At 44.7% G+C, this 14007-nt stretch overlaps 1 protein-coding gene and 1 pseudogene across 6 annotated transcripts in view; one reads left to right on the top strand and one right to left on the bottom strand.

Annotated features, from left to right (window-relative positions):
• Nucleotides 1-11804, bottom strand: part of LOC309623026 (L-amino-acid oxidase-like) — a 66118-nt pseudogene extending 54314 nt beyond the window's left edge. Inside the window, exons 1-2 of the transcript XR_014249949.1 lie at nucleotides 11739-11804; nucleotides 3690-3808 (exon numbers count right to left, since the gene is read on the bottom strand). The product of XR_014249949.1 is annotated as an L-amino-acid oxidase-like (transcript). The remainder of the gene's footprint in view (nucleotides 1-3689; nucleotides 3809-11738) is intronic.
• A 137-nt stretch (nucleotides 11805-11941) lies between these two features.
• Nucleotides 11942-14007, top strand: part of PGBD2 (piggyBac transposable element derived 2) — a 32750-nt gene continuing 30684 nt past the window's right edge. For 2 of the 5 annotated variants that reach the window (XM_082379323.1, XM_082379324.1), the window contains exon 1: nucleotides 11944-12705. The gene's annotated coding sequence lies outside the window, so the exon portion shown is untranslated. Of the gene's footprint in view, nucleotides 12706-14007 lie in introns of all 5 variants that reach the window. The other 3 variants (XM_082379327.1, XM_082379326.1, XM_082379322.1) reach the window with 3 other exon arrangements.

Raw genomic sequence — 14007 nt, 5'->3', positions numbered from 1 at the left:
TAATTATGGGGCCCGACTTATCCACCCCCTTCCTAAACTCATATTTGTAGCCTACAGTCTCTACCACACAATTTAAGACTTAATTATATGCCTTAGTCATGTGTTATTCACTAATGACTTCATGAATGTTTCTCAAGCCTTGCCTACCTTCAGTGCAAGCTCCTCAAGACTGAAGATTATTTTTCTGCTTTTTTTGTTTTGGAGGCAGTATAATAACTGTTGATGGAAATAAATAGTCCATTAAAGGACTAGAAAAGAGTTTTATTTGAGCCAAGCTGAGGACAATAGCCTGGGAGATACACATTCAAGAAGCATTTGAATTGTGTTCCACCTGACTACAAAATAGGGGAGGCTTAGGAAGGTAAAATCCACAAAATTTCATAAGCTGTTTGTCAAGAGTTAGGATTGGCGCTGGCAAGAAGTAAGGGTACTTGTTAAGCAAGGATTGGTTGGGGTCCAAAAGGTTTGCAAGGGGAGACCTTGATACCAAGAGTTTGCAGCTGGCAGTGGCTAGAGGATATTATTTTGAGAATGGCTGATGGTACCTTTGGGTCTGATACAGTTCAGAAAATTCAAGTTCTCAGTGATGCAGGAACATATCTGAAACCATATCCACAATGGCTGCCCTGTTCCATTTTGGATGCCTGAACCACAGTTACTCCATTTTGATTTTTAAATACGTTATTTTCTTTAATGGTTAAAGCAGATGCACAATGCATGTTTGACAGGCCATAAGACAGGCTGTTTTAATTAGCATAAAGTTAAAGTTAAATCATGTATAAGCCAGAATGACTTCCTCAAGCCTCAATATGTGAAAATTTCTTCCATCATAATCAAACACCATTTCTGGAAAGGTTAAACACAACTTTACATGTCTACTACAGTCCCTTAAAAATGTGGTCCGAGGGATAGTCAGCTCCTATTTACAGGTGAAAATTTGGAGAGGTCCAGGCCACTTACGCTCACTCTTAGGTACCTGTGATGGGCATAACAATGGTCCCCCCAAAAGTCCATATTCTAATTCCCAGAACCTGTGAATGTTATGTAACATAGTAAAGGAGAATTAAGGTTGCACATGGAGTACATCGAACAGGGTTGCTAATCAACTCACTTTACAATAGAGAGATTATCCTAGATTATCTGGGTGGGCCCAGTGTAATCACAGGGGTCCTTAAATGTGAAGACAGAAGCAGAAGAGCAGCTCAGAGTGAAGTGACATGAAAAGGACTCAGCTCAACATTGATCCTTTGAAGACAGAGGAAGGGGCCATGAGCCAAGGAATGCAGACAGCTTCTAGAAGCTGGAAAAGCAGGGAAACATGTTGCCCCCAGAGTCTCCAAAGGAACACAGTCCTGCCAACACCTTGACTTTAGCCTAGCAAGACCTGTGTCAGACTTCTGATTTTCAGAACAGTAAGACCAAAAAATTGTATTGTTCTAAGCCACTAGATTTGTGTTAATTTGCTACAGCAGCAACAGAAAATGAATACAGCACCCGACAGATTTACCATCATTTGAATTCTCAAACCTAGTCTCAGTTCAGAAACAAACCCCCTTCACATTATTAGACTCGAGACTAATAAAGGGATCCCACCCCATTCCCCCATTTGGGGGTATGTGTGTGGGACTCCCAGAGAACGACAGTGCTTGACAAAGATAATCTCAGGAGTCCTGCTCATCCCCACCTTCACCCCCGTCTTTCTACACTGGAAGCTGATAAAAAGAGAGAAGAGTCAGGGATTGGTTCCCCAACTGCTCCTTTCCTAAATTCTGCATCCAGAGATCTCTCTTACACTCAGTGTGATAACCGATATCTCTCAGATTGGTGACTCAGTTTATGTATTTATTTATTTTGGCCGCATGGCGTGGCTTGTGGGATCTTAGTTCCCCTACCAGGGATTGAACCTGGACCTGGGCCCACGACAGTGAAATCACTGAGTCCTAACCACTGGACCACCATGGAACTCCTGGTGACTCAGTTTAAACCGAAGCAGAAAGAGTCCCATTTAAAAAAAAATTATGTTATTATTTATTTTATTTTTGGCTGTGTTGGGTCTTCATTGCTGCACCTGGGCTTTTCTCTAGTTGCGGGGAGCGGGGGCTACTCTTCACTGTGGTGCACGGGCTTGTCATTGAGGCGGCTTCTCTTGTTGTGGAGCATGGGCTCTAGGCGCGTGGGCTTCAGTAGTTGTGGCTTGCAGGCTCTAGAGCGCAGGCTCAGTAGTTGTGGCGCACGGGCTTAATTGCTCTGCAGCATGTGGGATCTTCCCGGACCAGGGCTCGAACCCGTGTCCCCTACATTGGCAGGCGGATTCTTAACCACTGCGTCACCAGGGAAACCCAAGAGTCCCATTTTAATATCCTGCTACACAATCAAATATATAGCAGTTGCTCAATAAACACATGCAGCCCTCGAGACTGGCCTATATATTAAATTTGATGTTAGAACAAAACTTCTTGTACAAAGTCCTTGCTGGGTGAGCGTTTTTCACAAGTTCTTCTTGTCAAGTCCCCATCAAGCTTGTGTTCTTAGCTACCTTGGAAATTGATCTCTTCCCAGCAAGCTTTCCTATCCTGGCATGGGTACATCAAAGTACAATGTGTCCCCTTTAATAATCTGTTTTAAGGTATTTTGTGCAAACAGTGGTTGTCAAAGGCTTTGCTGAGATTATCTCTGGTTTGCATCAACTTGGCCCACGTCCAAACTGGCAAAGTGATGAAGACAGAGCTCTCAGCTCATGTCATATGCCAGGTTTCTACAGGAATGCTTACAGTTTATTGGCATAAAGGTAGAAATTAGAGTTGTCAATAACATGCATGTATGAATTCTTATTATCAATGATATTATTATTATCAATATCATCAGCCTGATACTTGAGTGTATTTCCATTAATAGAAATAGTGTTGTCTATATCAATCCTAATGTGATCACCTAAATGAGCTCTAACCTCTGGGACTAATTACTCTCTTGTGCTGAGAAATGAGGGTGATTGTTGATTTGGTACCAAGGGATGCATTATTTTCAAGGCTCCTCCAGGGATTGTTTCTGCTCCATCTGAAAGTCTGATCTCTTTGAATTAAAATTACACAGACTCAGGTTTTGAACAAACAGTACAACTGAAAAATGTCTTCCCAGGTGTTGGAATGGGAAATGGAGGTTTGAGGATCTGGTTTCCACGTGTGGCTTGGGTCGCACAGCACGTGTGGCCTGAGCCTGGCCTTCTGGGGACAGGGAATGCTGGCGGGGGTCTAGGGATTACCATAATAAGTCCTCCTTAACCAGTGCCACGTGGGTCCTCCTTGGAGTGTTTAATGGGAAACTTAAAAAAAAATGGATGCTTACTTTTCTGTGCTAATGAAAGCAGTCAGCAGGGAACTTATGGTGGAAGAATCATACTTTCTCAAAGAGCAGGCTAATTAGAAAATCTCAAGAGGATAAAACCCTGTGGCTTGCTGGCAGCCAATTACTCAACATGGGTCATATTTATATGTTTATATGCATACATATATATATGTGTATGTGTGTATCCACACATAGACACATATAGTATTTATTTAGAAAATTTTTGAGACTTACAGAAAAGTTACAAAACTAGTAAAAAGAGTATCCCTTTCACCCAGACTCTCCAATGCTAACCGTAGTACAGTTATCAAAACCAAGAAGTTAACTAAACTATAGGCTTTACTCACATTTCACGAGCTTCTTCACTAATGTCTAAGCAGATTTCGTATTGCATTTGATTGCCTTTGTCCTCTTATTAGTCTCTTTCCATGTCTGTTGGCTCCTCAGTCTTCTCTAACTTTGACACCTGTTAAGAGTACCACTAGGTTATCTTGTTGAATGGCTCTCAGTTTGGGTTTGTTGACTCTTTTCTCATTATTAGATGAGGTCATGCATTTTGGTCAAGAATGCCACAGAAGGGATGTTGTGTCCTTCTCAGAGCATTGTATCAGGGGATACCTGATGTCAGTGTCTGGTTAGTGATGATGTTAACCTTGATTAGCAAACACAAGTTTTGAGTTAAGAGATGGTGGGGGAACACACACCACAACAAGCAGAATGTTCCAGCCTGGGCAAGTGGCCAGCCATTGCTTTGGGAAGTAAGCATGTCCACTCACTGCCCTCAGGGGAACTTAAACCTGAAGAGGACTTCTATCCCTCAGGTCTGGGCTGTGCAAAATCACTATCCCTTCTTCAGGGGTTTAAAAAATGTGGCTGGCTTGATGGAAGGCACTGGCTTTGGCTTTGTCAATCCTATCCTCTAAGTTAGTGTTTCTCAAACACATTTGACCATGACCTACAATAATAGCAGTAGTAATAAGAATGATGAAAATAACAAAATAAAGGATACTTACTGAGTCAGACACAGTACTAAATGCTTTACATTTCATTTTTTTAATTCATTTCTTATGATAACCTTGAGGTAGTTACCATTATTTATTCTTAAAGAAATTGAGACCCAGTGAGATCAAGAAATTTGCCCAAGGTCACAAAGCTCCTAAGATGCAGGGCCAGGAACTCAAGTCCAGGCCTCCAGGCCCTTGAGTCTGACCCTTCACCACATACCATGCTGCCTTCAACCAGCGAAAGGGCGGTAGGAGTAATACACGTCGTGAAAGGACCCAGCCCACTCATGTACACACACCCTCCCCACACCACACACACATTCTCACACACACTTACACAGTTACACACACAGTTACTCATACTCACACAGTTACATAAACAAAATAGAGGTTGTGCCGAATCTATCTCTACCAGGCTTGATGCCTGAATTTTTGTCGTGTCTTCCATTTTATTTTTTAAAATGCTGGACTTTGCTGATGACATTAATGGTTCTCTGAAGGATGGGGAAACCCTGCCTGCATCCCACTAGCCTGAGAGATGCTCACACTATTCTCTCCTCTATCTGTCAACCCCGGGGCCAGATAGCAGAGGGACCCAGAGGGTGAAGACAGTGTGGACTGGCTGTGACACAGATATTTCTGGGAAAATCTGTAATTATGAGTGTGGAATATGGGTTAAACTTTTTGAGTTTCCTCATGTAAATTTCAAAGATGTTTGGTTCAGTAACCTATCATCGCTTTTGCTTAGTAAGAATTATGTGCTTTGATGGAAAGTACAGAGGATGGTCAAAGATACTTTTAAAAAATGTTTTGAAGAAAAGTCCAACCCCTTGTAGCCGAAGTCTTTATAGCCAATTTCTACTTTTCTAGGCAATGACCAACAAAATGAAAACTTCTAAGCCCTTCGTGAGGTCTATGCAGTAAAGAGTTGACTCAGCAGGTCTGGAGCTGCCAAACCCTGCACATTCCAAAGAAGGCTTTGCCTGGCTCGTGAGAGGTAACTTATAAGGCCTTGGAATAACTTGTCTGATAAGAGTGTCTTTGTTTACCTGGAGCTTGGGCCACCTCAGATAGTCTATACCAACAACCTGACTTATGTTGGGGGCCTTGGGCCATGCAGTATCAGTTTGACCTCTGAAAGGGCTGGAGACTAAGGTCAGCCAGCAAAACGGACTCCCTGAACTCCCTGTTCAGTAACAACCCTGAACACCAAGGCTCGGGTGAGCTTCCCTGGTTGATAATACTCTGTGTCGTCCTCACTGGAGAACTAAGCACTGTCTATATGACTCCACCAGGAGAAAACAACTGGAAGCCTGCTCCTGGCCTTTTCTGGACCCTGTATGTTTTACCCTTGCTGATTTTAATCTGTATCCTTTCACTGGAATAAACCATAACCATGAATGTAACAGCTTTTCTCAGTTCTGTGAGTCCTCCTATCGAAGCTGAGAGTGGTCTTGGGGACCCCCAGCAACAGGCTATTGTTTGGGAACTTAACAAACAGAAAGAAGCCAGAGGGGTGTGACTGTGGCTGGTATCTAGTTTTGCTCTGACTTCACGGAGACCAGTGCCTCTCCTGCAGTGTTAGTTCTTTTTGGTGGTGAGTGGCCCCCATGCACGTGGAGGCCATACTGTCAGCCCAGCTGAACACACACTGGGGTGACAAGGGGGTGAGTGTGAGCAGCGAGGGGTCTGCTGCTCAAGGGAGCGAAGCTGTGGCGAGACTGCCTTTGAGGATGTTGTGACTGAAGGACTCTGGCCCCGAGAAGGCAGCTGAGGGAGAGGCAGGAGCATAGGGCTGAGGACGGGGAAAGGCTCCTGTCTGTCTTTGGCGGATCAGGAAAAACAAAGTCAAGACTTGCTTTTTTCAGAACGCTGTTAATCAGTTCCCTAATTTAATTGGAAAAGTGCTTTTCTCATATCCCTCTGGGGGAGAAGGAGTTAAATTATAGGGAAACAAGCAAACTCCGAGATTAGGGAACTGCAGCCTGCGGCGCCTGGCTGTTAGTGGGGAGGTCCAAGTTCAGGGGCCCTGTTCTATTAAAAATGAATGACTGGAGAGTGACTCAGTGATGGTTGTCATACTGTGAGGAGATCAATGTGTTTCAGGAAGAATTCAACCCGAAGTTTCTGCTCTTATCTCCACATAACAGAAACTTGAGTAGAATACAGAACCCTAAGCGCCTTCCTTGAGATTTGTCTGAATTGCCTGGGCCCCCAGGTCACGTCAGGGAGGCCAGTGCCTGTCCTCTCCAGCTTGGCAGCTGAGATCTGGCCTGCATGCCCTGGTAGGCATCGTGGCCAACTAAGGGATTGAAGTTTGCTCAGCTCAGCCTCCCTGGTGGGGAGGACAGGTGGTCTGGAAGGGGCTCCACTCCCACCCTGCAATCCAATCCACTTACCCTCATGGCTGGTGCTCTCATTCAGGCTTGCAGCTTTCAGTACCATTTATATTCTGATTACCCCAAGTGTATCTCTCTAGCTGGGAACACCACATGGGTCTATTGGGGTGTCTAATTGGCGCCTCACACAGACTAGGTCAAACCGATCTCCTGATCTCTATCCATCTTGGCCCTGACCTCCCTATCTTCCCAGTCTTAACCAGCAGTAACCCCACACTTCTCCAGGGCGTCATTCTGGACTCCTCTCACACTCACATCAGTAAATTCCATCAGCTATACTTTCAACTTCACAGCACCTCCACTGCTCCCATCCTGGTTCCAACCACCATTTCCGGTCTGGATATCTCTGTAGCCTCCCAGCTTCTCTCCTTGCATTAGCTGGGCCCCCTTTTATCTATTGTCAGCAAGGAAGCTAGAGACCTCCTCTCTCAAGTCTTTACCTGAAGATAAGGGCATCACACACTATGGGTTGTAGGACACCAAATTAAATTAGAATTTTGGATTAAAAAATACTTTTAAAATAAAAAGATATATATTTGAAAATCCAAGAAATGAGTTATTTATATTCATTGCAACTCTTTTCATGTGCTTATAGAAGACATGAAAAAGAATAATATACTCCTCTGTATGCCATGTTTCAGTCTTTCCTCACTTATATTTCTATTAATACTATATACGTTTAATTTTGCATAGTATATACTATATATTATCATACATAAGTATCATGGAATTAACACAATATAATATTAATGTAGCATTAATATAAGCATGTGCATTGCATTCCTGACATTGTATAATACATGTTATGTTTAATTGTGCATATATTTATCATCCCTGTGGATATTCTTTACCAAAAGTAATTCTTAACTTTACATAGGACATTAAATCCTTAATTGTACAGAGTACACCCAATCAATTCAATTGTCGTCAGCATGTATATCATGTTCAGTATCATCTCTTAACAAGCAAGTTCTAAGAAACCAACAACCTCGCGGTTAATGCCACTTTTATTGCCCTGGGCCCGTTAATAGCAGGAGATTGTAGCTTGACACAATATTTGGCATCTGGTTCTTTCTTCAGAGCCAAAAATCTGAAGTTAACTTTAATACTTTTTTCCAAAAATTTTTCTTTAAAACTTAACCTACTTCTCAATTAAAGACAATTTCAAAATTTGCATTTTTAGAAGAATTCTGCTTTAATGGGCTGATATTTTCCAATTCCTATTATGTAGGGTTTTTTTCCTCTTTCTCACTCCAAATTTGAATTAAAAAAAAATTCAACTTTAAAAAATTATTAATGTAGCTTATTTTCAAGCAAGGCACTGAAAATGTCTAAATGGGGTCTGCAAACCTCTGTAAACATGTAGACTTGGCCTTGATTTTTTAATTAATTTTTGGTAAAATTACACGTGCTAGCATCCACATTGCAGGGAGAATGCTCTCTAGATTATAAAGAGCTAAAAGGAGCAGGCATGGGGCACACTGTTTATGTATCTCATTATTCCTTGCTCAATTCACCTTCATGGGTCACAGCCATAATAAGAATTAAGCAATAAATGAAAGTTTGAGTTATACTCAGCAGCATATATAAGAGTTGGTAAATTTCATGCTAGTCACTGTGGGCATATGATGAACTCAACAAAATTTGGCATAAAATGTGTTTAAGAGAAACAAGAAATAAAGTTAAATTTTACCCAAAGCCATAAAAAAAGCTCCAGCTGAAATAAAAATAAGCTACAAAAGTGACCTTAACATTTTTAAATACATGAAAACTAAGACCCCATTATGCTGAGCCCTAAACCTAAACGACTCATAGAACACATTTTTTTTTTTCTTTTTGCCATAATACTATGAGCAACAGCTTAAAACACAGAGGTGGGATGATGGATGTCCTTATAGGAGACAGAAAAGCAGAAGACACACAAAGACACATGTGAAGGGACTTCCCTGGGGGGTCCAGTGATTAAGACTCGGTGCTTGCACTGAAGGGGGCACGCAGGTTCAATCCCTGGTTGGGGAACTAACATCTTGCATGCTGTGTGTGTGGCCAAAAAAAAAAAAAAAAGACACATGTGAAGAAGAGACAGAGATTGGACAGATGCAGCCACAAGCCAAAAACCACCAAGGACATTCATCATTGGATTTAAGGTCCACCTTAATCCATGATGATTTCACTTTACCTTTATTACATCTGCAAAGACTCTTATTCCAAATAAGGTCATATTCTGAGGTTCTGGGTGGACATATCTTTTGAGGGGGCACCATTCAACTCACTACAAGGCTGATTAAAACCTCCACTACCACAAGTAAAGAAACGGTTTCTTTATTTAAAAAAAAAAATTCCTTCAATATACTCCAAGAAGGCAGTCCAGTGTGAAAATTAATAAAAGGGAACTTTACTGTATTAGAGTTGAGAGGCCACAAGGGGGAGCTCCACACATGTACCACTGAGTCAATACGAATCTTAGTAGGAAGAGACACATACTTTGCATCTCTGGCTGGAAATGACCCTACTTTACCACTGCCAGCAGAAGAAAGAAAGATTTTTCTCCTTGCTTGGCAACAGCACAGCCAATGTGAAGTTGTCACAACTCAGACAATGAAAAACCACCATACTTCAGTGGACATTTTGTTTGTAACAGCCCCTCCCAACTTTCCCTTCTCCTCTATAAAACAGTTTCTTCTCCTTTGCTTTACAGGACTTGCAGGTGGTTTGCCATGATTGCATGTTCCAAATTGCAGTTCTTTGCTGCTCCCAAATAAACCCATTTTGCAGGTAAAATATTTGGCTGTTTTATTGTTTTAAGGTAACACCAGTCAAGGAGAGAGCACCTGAGCCACTAGATGGGCTCACCTGGAGGACACTGTCACGCACTACTCCATCACTCTCCTCTTCCCTCTCTTCTCCACCTTCACTCCATCTTTTCATGACTATCTTTTTCACCACTTTTGTTCTATACTTATTTCTCCCCATATCTTAGATTCCCCCTTCCCCAAATCTCTATGATCCTAATAGCCCAAAATAGGGACCTGATATTTCTGGTGGTTTGTATGCTGTTCATTCTGGAAGAGTGTTTGCTTCTTATTCTCAGATTCCTCCATCCTCTATTTGAGGTCATTCATGAATGAAGAGCCACAGTCTTCAGCACACGTATTGTTGTATGAATAGTGAAGTCCTTTCATACACCCTTTCTATTATCTGAGGAGGAAGGAATTGGGGAGCTAGAATGGAGGGGGAAGGCTCAGTGTAATCCCTCCCCAGGTTAAACTCTATGAATCAGCTAAGGGTTGTGAATATTTCCATTATTCATATGGGAGTGAGGAACCTAAATTCTGAGTGGAACAATCCAGTCATCCAAGCAAAATCTCAGATTTTTACTGTGCATTTTCTCCTTGGTCCAAGTCACCAAGGAGAAAATGGCTTAGGTCAGGATCCTAACCATTAATTAAGACAAAGGTGGGTATGAGCTGGATAGGTATTTCTTCATCTAGAAAAGACAAGCCAGTCAGTAACGTCCACTAATTTGCTAAACAAGGTCCCAAAAGAATGAGGATTCCATATGCATGTAACACCAAATTCCTTACCTCCCACCAAACCTGCTCCTTCTGCCATCTTTCACTTGTCAGTCAATGGCAACGCTATTCTTCTACTTCTGAAGGCCAAAACCCTTGAGTCTTCCCTGCCTCCTTTCTCTCATGTTCTACATCCAATCTATGAGCAAGCCCTATTGTGTCTCTACCTTCAAAATATATCCAGGATCCTACTACTTCTCTCTGCCTCCATTATTTGCACCTTGGTCCAAGTCACCATCATATCTGGTCTGAACCACTATAATAGCCTCCTGTCTGGCTCTTTGCTTCACCTCAGAGGGCACTTATAAAGGCTTAATCAGACTGCATTCCTCCTCTGCTAGACCTCCAAGCACACACAGAGGCTGGCCACATACCTGGCACATGATTTATCACCTCTCCAACTTCATTGTTTTGACTCTCCTTGTTCACTCAGCACCAGCCATGCTGTTCCTCCAAAGTGCTGGGCTTGCTCCCACCTCAGGGCCTTTGAACATGCCTTTCTCCCTGTTTCAAGTATTTTCCTCCTTGAATTCTGCATGGCTTATTCTTCATATCTTTTGGCTTTTCCCTCAAATATAATTTTTTCAGGGAGACCTTCCATGACCACACTATTTAAACATTCCCCTTCCCTGATTTTTTTTTTTTCTCCATAGAACTTTCCACTGGGGATACCATTATTTCACTTGTTTGTTTATTGTCTGTTTCTCTCACTGGAATGTAAGCAGTGACTGTCACAAAGTGGGCATCCAGTAGATGCTTGTTGAATGAATGAATGAATGGGATGTAGGTTCTGGGGAACAAAGGAAGGTAGGAAACACTGCATTTATGTTATCTAAAATAGCACCCCACCCTCCCAGAGCTCATCTTCTACCCCCTTAACTTGCTTCATTTTTCTTCACAGCACCTATCACCTTTTGATACTATTTGTTTCTTGAGTGCCTCCTCTATTAAAAAGTGAGTCCCATGAGAACAAGAACTTTTTGTTCTCCGCTGTATCTGGTCTGCATGGCATCAATACGTATTTGTGGAAAAAGGAATGACAAACTTGAGTGTGCCCTTGGCTCCAGACTCTCACAAATGGGCATGATAACTTATTTTTCTGACCCAGGTGGTTTACACTTTACAGTGACCAAAACCCTTATGAGAAGTGCCAGGGTGGAGAAGCAAACACAAAACCTTCACTACGTGGCCCTCTTCTTGAATGTTTAGCACAGTTTGGTCCCAAGGATTTTTGTGTTTAGAAAAACCCTTGGAGGCCAAGGCACCCTTTTCTGTAAAGTCACTTCCGATATACTTTATGGAGCAGAGTCTCAAAGTGTGTGTATGGGGAGGCGATGGGAGTGGCCCAGGCTGGAAGGGGGATTCCCCCGCCCCAATTTCGCCCCCCCCCCACACCCCCACCCCGGCCGCGCGCAAGATACCTTGTCTGCAGACAATTTTAGTTGTTGTAACTGGTGGAGCAGGGGTGTGGTGTGCTACTGGCACCTAGTGGGTAGAAGCGAGGGATGCTCAAAATCCTAAAATCACGGCTGCCAGCTTTAGCAAATAAAAGTACCTGTGGGTAGGGTCGCCAGATGAAATACATAACTCCAAGATTATTTTAGAGTATATTTTTATCTGAAATTCAAATTTAACTTGGCGCCCTATATTTTATCAGGTGATCCTACCTGCAATACATGGGACAGGGCCCCACAACAAGGAATTATCCAGACCAAAGGTCCAGGGTGTGAGGTTGGTCCGGTAACGCAGATTGTTGGGCCTGGCCTCGGAGTTTCTGATTCGGTAGGTCTGGGGTGGAGCCCCAGGACTTGCATTTCTATCAAGATCCCAAGTGAAGCTGCCATTGGTCTGGAACTACATTGGAGAACCACCGACCTAGAAAGAAAAAAGACTTCGTGCCCTCGTGAGTAATAGCGAGGAAAGTGCCTAGGCTAGCATGTAAGTGGACAGGACGAGAAGGGGCTGCAAAAGGGGGCGGAAGATATTTCTGCCGTCCTGGGCCCTGCCTCAGAGGCACTTCTGCGTCCCCTCTAGGCGCCGCGGAGGCCCCAATGTCTCGATGGTCGCTCGAATCGGGGGCGTGTCCTGGGCAGGGGCGTGTCCTGGGCGGAGAGCAGAAGGCGGGCCGAGGCGAACCGAGCGCTCTCGTGCCGGACGTTGCGCGGCCGCGACGCCCGACGCCGGCGGGGCAGCGGCGCTCTGGGCTCCGCGCTGCCGGTGGTATCTGGCGGGAACCCACGAGGCTCCGGCCCGTTCGGCGCAGGTAGGCGTCGTCCCGCTTGCACCGCCGACTGGGCTCCTCTTGGATGTGGGAGCGGCGCGCCCTGGTGTTGCGTTTTCTCAACGGTGCCCGAGGCGTTGGCCCTCGCTGCCGCGGGCGGACGACGGGTAGGTGGGACCGGGACAGGGACAATGGACCTCCGGGCGCGCAGCTCAGAGGGCCGCACGGGGGCGCTCTCGCTGCGGGACGGGGAGGCTGGGCTGGGACCGGGGCGGACTCAGCTGGGGCGGAGCGGGCTTGGGGGCGGGAGACTTTGGGCGAGGCCGGGCTATGGGCGGGACCGGGGCCTGCTAAACACAGGATGTACTAAGGGAGGAGTGGCTAGGACCCTTGGGCGGAATCGGGGGCGGGCCCGGGCTGGAGGCCGGACGGACTGTGGGCGGAGCTGGGGCTGGGTCAGGCTGACGCGGGGCAGATTAGGGGCGGCGTGGGTGGACATCTGTGGGCGGGGTCGGGCGGGGTGGGTGGGGTGCGGCTCCCACGCCACGCCCCTTAGGGGGAGGGGCGGCTCCGCGCGGGGACGCGCTGGGTGCAGGGCCTTTCTGGCATTTATAGTTTCTGCCTGCTTCTGGGGTCGCCGACGTTGCATAGGGTCTTTCTTTTCCCCTTTTCCCCCCTTCTTGTTTGGTATTGAGATGGGTAGGAGAAGAAGGAGGAGGGCCCCGTTTCACAAAGGCCATTCCTGAGCTGTGGTACACCTGGCTTAACTTTGAGGCATTTACGTTTATAAAATGTCTTATTAAAAAAATTTTTTTTGAAGTAACTTAAGAATTTGAAAAAAGTTTTAAAACTAGTACAAAGAAGTCTCACATTCTAGTCACCTAGGTTCCCCAAATGTTAACATCTTATTTAACAGAACAATTAGCAAAACCAGGACACCTAACATCTACAGGCCTTATTCAGATTTTTTTTGCTCTTCTTGTCCATTTCCTTTTTGTGGTATAGGATCCAAGTCAGGATTTAGATGCATTTAGTTGTCGTGTCTCATTGGAAAAATTTATATTTTAAACAGTAGAAGCCCCCTTACCTCCAAGATCCTTCAGAGTGGCCCTTAGGACGGGACCACCAGATCTCAAATCAAAGAGGCTTTTCTTCTTGGATGCCAGGGCCAGTTGAGAACGTACAGCTGAGCCTTCGGGCAGCTTTGGCATAGGTGGTCCCCCTCTGTGCCTTGACCCATCTAGCCCTTGGCTGCTCAGCCTCTCCTAGTTCTCCTCCTACCTCTCAAGTCAACCTCCTCCCTCAGATCTCTGCAGATGCCCTCCTTGGCCAGCTTCTCTTTCAGTGTGGGCTTCCTCCCTTGCATGATCTCTTGTGGCTTCAAGGATTCTTGTGGCTTTGAGCATTCCATAAATCCTCAGAAAACTCACTTGTTTATCACTTCGGCCCAGGCCATTTCTCTGTCTCAG

The sequence above is a fragment of the Balaenoptera borealis genome, assembly GCF_965194805.1.
Source record: "Balaenoptera borealis genome assembly, chromosome: 2".
In the NCBI taxonomy this organism is placed as follows: Eukaryota; Metazoa; Chordata; class Mammalia; order Artiodactyla; family Balaenopteridae; genus Balaenoptera; species Balaenoptera borealis.
This window is presented reverse-complemented; position numbering and strand designations above follow the sequence as displayed.